The sequence below is a fragment of the Canis aureus genome, chromosome 23, assembly GCF_053574225.1.
Source record: "Canis aureus isolate CA01 chromosome 23, VMU_Caureus_v.1.0, whole genome shotgun sequence".
Lineage (NCBI taxonomy): Eukaryota > Metazoa > Chordata > Mammalia > Carnivora > Canidae > Canis > Canis aureus.
In genome coordinates, this window is record NC_135633.1 from 2,334,493 (window position 1) to 2,340,526 (window position 6,034).

The 6,034-nt window shown below is 40.5% G+C and overlaps 1 long non-coding RNA gene across 1 annotated transcript; it reads left to right on the forward strand.

Annotated features, from left to right (window-relative positions):
- Positions 1-2,175, forward strand: LOC144295223 (uncharacterized). Its single transcript, XR_013362562.1, has 3 exons — positions 1-115; positions 660-873; positions 1,367-2,175. It is a non-coding gene; the product is annotated as an uncharacterized LOC144295223 (long non-coding RNA).
- Positions 2,176-6,034: the final 3,859 nt, after the last annotated feature.

A 6,034-nucleotide genomic window follows, 5' to 3' on the forward strand; every position in this document is an offset into this window, starting at 1 on the left:
AGATGGAAGATGAAAGACGTCTTTGTTATAATTAAGAAGAGAAGGCCACGATCTCCGATCAGGACTATGGACAGAAATGCTAAGTCCTCCGCCTCATTTCTCATCCCCGAAGAAGGTTCGTACCCTCTGCAGGCACCTCTCAAATGCGAAATGTTGGGGAGCCTTCCTGATGTCACCACCCCCTGCACACATCCCTTTCCCATTCTCCTTTTATATGATTATTTCAGAATCACACTTTTTTTTATTATTATTACTCCCTCTTGTTCTTCCCAATAACGGTGACATAGGCTCTTCATTCCCACCCCGATTCTTACTGGGTTCAACATGCTATTTGAAAATGTTCTTTCCTTCTAAGCACATCGCTCCTCCGAATTCTTCGTGTCAAATAAAACCATGTACTCCGGGGCACCTTCAGCTCAGGGGTCCTGGGGTGGAGCCCCGCCTCAGGCCCTCTGCTCAGGGGAGCCTGCTTCTCCCTCTGCAACCCCCCCCCCGCCATCCCTGTGCATGCCCACTCTCTCTTGCAAATAAATAAAATCTTTAAAAACACACACACACACACACACACATTGATCTACTCAAAGCAAGCCTGAAAGATCAGCACCTTGACGGTTCTAACTAACGTTTGCCTCTTCGCCTGCTTTCTTTGCGTCTCCAAGCCGGCCCGCCAGTTTACTCGAGCTCAAGAGGCCAAACTAGGGTGTGAGGCCCCGTGAGCTCTGCCCCGACCGCTGGAAGAGAAGGCCCGACAACCCACAACGTCCTGACAGTCTCGTGCTACAGAGCGCTACCAAAGTGGCCCCGACTCAGAAGAAAGTCCCAGCTACCACGGAGCTTCAAAGATAATCACAGTGGGGGGTGCCAATAAAAAAGGTATTTTCCAGGTTTGAGAGCATAAGGGGGTATTTTTAAATCCTGGAATCCGTGTTAGAGGGCTTCTACTTTTCTTCCCCAAACTTCAATTTAACCTATTTCTGCTATTCATCATTTTACCTATAAAATTTTAGTTTTCTGGATGATTTAGAAACCACAGTGAGTTTCTAATTTTTTGTCCATTTGCATTGCAATGTTGAGATCCATTTTGCCCCACATCTGTATGACGTTCCTTGTAGGTCTTTAGTTAATGACTAAATTCTGTTTGGTCTCTAGCCTTTACTTTTCTCCCCCTAGAAATACATAAAATTCAAACCTGTGACCACTTCTCATTATACTATACCAATATTCAAATGTTTTGCAAGGTAGGTTTTCAAGTATTTATACATATCCACAGAGTTGTCCTTGTAACATTTTAGTAGTATAGCAAGAATCTGCATTTTGCCTGGCCCACCCTACCCTAGGTTTGATGAGACCATCTCTTTTTCCTTAGGGAAACCACTCTTCGTCAGGGAGGTCCTAATGGAGCTGTTTCTGTGCATCTGTGCACACACACGCACACACACGCACACTCCCCCAGCCTCCCATCACCCGTCAATTATTCCACCTTCCTGACGACAATGATCTCTTCCAAGAGGACATCTGATCCAAAATTGAGAGTCTTCCCTAAGAATGGAGAATTCGTTTCCTTCCTTGTTACTATTCGATCACGTAAGCATAGATCTCCGACATCTTCCCCAGCTTCAGAGCTGTCCGCAGGATGAAGTCAGCACAGAAAGGTGAGCGGAACTGAAGAAAAGGACAGAGAGAAAGCTCCTGGTGACATTGTTGGAGCTCCGTAATCCGGGTTTGCCTGAAAGCACATTCAACCGCTGGACTATCCAATTCCATAAACCCATTATGTGTTATCCCCTTTATCACTTGATCTATTTTTTTTAACTTTTTATTTTGAGATAGAGATTGACATGAGGTTGCAAGAATGGTGCAGAGAGGCCCTGTGTCCTCTTCACCTAGTTTTCTCCAACTGTTCTCCTATAGCAATAGTACGATATCAAAGCCAGGAAATTGGTGTTAGTACAAAATGTGTGCATAGTTCTCTTCCATTTTATCATGTGTATTTTCACTTAAAGACATCATCACCACCAAGCCCTTTATAGTCCAACCCACCCATCATCCCTTACCCTTGGCAATCACTAATCCATCTCTATAATTTTGTCATTTTGAGAATAGCATATAAATGAAATTAAACAGTATGTGATCTCTTGAGATTGGCTTTTTTCACTCAGCTTTAATGTCCTTGAGACTCACCCAAGTTGCATGTATCAATAGTTTATTCCTTTTTTTATTGCTGACTAGTATCCCGTGACATGGATATACTCTTATGTGTCTATTCACTCCTTGAAGGACATTTTGGTTGTTTCCAGTTTGGGGCTGTTACAAATAGGGCTACTATAAACAATTCAGATATGGCCTTTTGTGTGTTGAGACATTTTAATTCTCAGTCACTTGCAGCTAAAAAAAAAAAATTGTGAATAGAATAGAAGCAGAGAAATAGTAGACAGAAGAGTAGTATGTGACCATATTTTAGAGATTTTATGTTATCCAACGTTTCTTTTCTGAATGGAGAATTGGTTTATCTAACTTGTGATAGTAAAATCCCAGCATCCATTATTCTACGTTGCTCTACTGGGTTGGGTTAAAGTGTAGAACGTTACGACTCTGCTTCGTGTTTATAGCCTGGCCTCTTGCTACATTCTCCTGAAACTCTTCTTGCCTGTGTTGTCCTGGGTTTTCTCAGTCTTTATTTCCATGCAATAAGTAGTCAGGGTTGGGACGTAAGCCAGGAGCCTCATTGTCCTCCCGGCATGTCCATTCTTGCTCATTTGCATTCAAGGAGCTTTGCGTAGACCATGTTCTTCACGGGCCTAGCTGGATAAGAATTCCAGGATTTAAACCGAGGGAGGGGGGAAGCAATAGAAAGCTCGATACTCTATCAGTGCCCCCTTTTAGATCTCATGTCTACTTCTTCATTGGTTCTGAACCTAGAGGAGAAGAGAGTGAGGGAATAGTTTCTCCCAAACCTCCCAAAATAAAATGCGTATGTGTCTTACGTGACTTTCCAAAGACACTGCCACACTTAAGTGCTTCCCATAATCAGACTGAAATTTCTTTTGTATCATATCATGGTGCTCACTTAAATTCCGATGTGTTTATGTTCACTCTATCCCCTCTCCCGCCCTCCACATATCATAATACACATACACACAAAACTTCAAACGTGGTCCTCTGAGATCCTGAATTCAGTCATCCCCATGCACGGCTGACCCATAACTGTATTATTCAACTCCACTTGACTCCACCTTTTGAGTACCTTCCATCCTCAGTTCAAACGCATTTATTCACCTTTATTATGATGATAAGTGCTGCCACTCTTTTTACAGTTTTTGCATTAAAACGAATTGTATAATTTTTACATTAATGTTTTTCACCTACTTACAAAACTCCACCAATGTTTCCTCCTTCCATCTTTAACTAATATGCTCTAAAAAAAATAAATAAAGCCAGGAATTGATAGCAACAAAGCTTGCATTTCTCTGCCTGGCCATCACTGACCCATGAGCAGCAAAGCCAGGAGGAGATAAAAGGTATCAAAAAGAGATATGTGCAATGGGGAAAGGTACACCACTTATTGGTAATTATGGTAACATAAGCCTATGTATTTTGGCCATTTTTCACACGGATTTTTTCCAAAATTAGTATTTAACTCTGAGCTAATGCTTCTGCCAAAGCTATCTATTTCGCTGTTAATGTAATAAAGCTTCCCTGAGGCTTTCCCACTAGAGTGTAGACCATTCAAGCAAAGGGGCACTTTCACTACCGAGGGCCCAAAGTTCATGATCTTAGCACTTGCTTTCAAAGCCTCCAATGAAAGAGGCTTCCAACTTGCTTACGTTTTCTGTTTTAAGCAGTGACCAAGCCTAATTAGCTCTCTGTGGTGCCCAGACAGCCAGAGGTACTCTCTTAAATACTTTAATGATCTTGACTCTGGAAGAAGATTCTCCATTTCATGGGAAGATTGAAAGGCCATACCTTGAGAATTGCACTAGATAAGCCCTTTGGAGGCAAATTTTAGTGTTTCTTTTCCACCAACACAATACTTTTGGATCCCTATAACAATGATTTTCCCTGGGAGACTGCTTCCTTGTGACTCTAAGTTTAGTTTTGGAGGCAGTATCATGTGGTGAACTTTTGGTTTTATTTAGTAGTCATCATAACTCTCTAGATCAACTCATGCTCCCTCCCAAAAAAGAAATGATGGATAACAATTCGTGATATTAAACATCTTTTGTAGGTATCGAGTAGGTTTCATCATCTTTCTTTCCCACTATTGGAAGTTAATTTTTAACTAAGAGTGGTGGGAAGTGATGGCTGTCAGAATTAGTTGGAACTCATTTGAAAATTCTCCATCTGTCAGTAGTTCAGCATCATTGCTCATAGGCCCAAGATGATACAGTTGATTGCATAGAAATGGCATTTCCAGGTGAAACTCATTTACAAAAGTAAATGAATTCCCAGCAATGACCTTAATGACCATTACAGAGAGTCCCTCATCAACTAAGAGTAAGTTGCAAAGGGAAGATGAATGCAATCATTCATTTGGCATGAAACAGATATGAAAATTTTCTAGTTTTTTTTCCCCAATTCATTTAATGCTCATTTAGAAATACGCACCCAAAAGGACTTGATATTTAATTCTTTTATAAACTGTAAACACATCACAGTGGTATTTGGATATCTTACAGACTTTGTCTGTAAACAGAAGTTGCTTCAAGGCATATTCCAGATACTTGCTGGTACAAAATTTTAGATGCTTAACAAGTTCTTCAAATGAGTGCCAATAATTTTTAACATTTTGGATAGGAAAAGCACATGTGGTACGATGAACATTATAAATGTTTTGCTTTTATAGTGGCCATTACAAAGGCTATCTATAGATTTCAAGATACATCTGGAATTATAGGTGGTTTCATGATACCTTAAAACCTACCTGAAACATGTATTTAAATAAAAATTCAAGATTCTACGTCCTAACATATTATCTAATGCCAGATGGAACGTAACATAATATTGCACAACTTAGCATGACTCAGCAATCCAAGTGGCTTGGATTTAGAATATTTTTCAATTAGAAGTGTCATTAGAAAGAAAAATGCTGGGTTTGGGGGAAGGGGGAAAACCTGTTCCTGAATAACCAATTATTCAGCCTATTATACTGATGAAGTCAGTTGTAGCATTAGCACACATGTAGCAAAATGGACCCTTTGTATTCAAACATGTCTTTTTGTGAAAGGGCCAATTAGCCTATCCACAGGTGTACATTAAGAAGCCCTCACAACTGCTTGAAATGTCAAAGTAAATTAGAAGAAATTATTGATGCAAACATGAAACTACCTGTACCTTAAATGAAAACAAAAAGCTGAGTAGAAAAATATCCATCGTAAATATTCACGAGGCAGACTTTGAAACCTTAGGTTTGCCATTAAAAAATTAATTTACAAAAGGTTCAGAAATGTCAGTTAGGTTTACTTCACTTAACTACACTCAGAGCTATGGTCTAATAGGTTTGTATAGCCATAAACGTTAGGCAGAACCTGTTGACTTATTTGGGTTTTTTCTTTTTTGATATTTTGTTTATTTATTCATGAGTGACACAGAGAGAGAGAGAGAGAGGCAGAGGGAGAAGCAGGCTCCTTGCAAGAGCCCTACCTGGGACTCAATCCCAGGTCTCCAGAATCACACCTGGGCCGAAGGCGCCGCTCAACCGCTGAGCCACCCGGGCTGCCCCCGTTGACTTATTTGTAAGCAAGCCCGCATTTCTTGGAAATGAGCTGTTTCTATTTAGAGTATGAAAATCAAGAAAGAAATGATGTCACTGAAAAAAAAGAATAAATCAGTATTTCATTTTACTTATGTGATGTTCGAGGCAACAAGACCCTAAGCTCTCTGACATTCAAGATCATGTCGCTCTTGTTCACTCTGTACCTAACACAGTACCTTGCCCTGTGTTTTCCTGTGCGCAAGGAATCCAGTGGGAAGCCCTATTATAGTCCATGTTTGACATTTCCCCAAGGGATGCAAACTGCTTAATTTGGGGGAATAC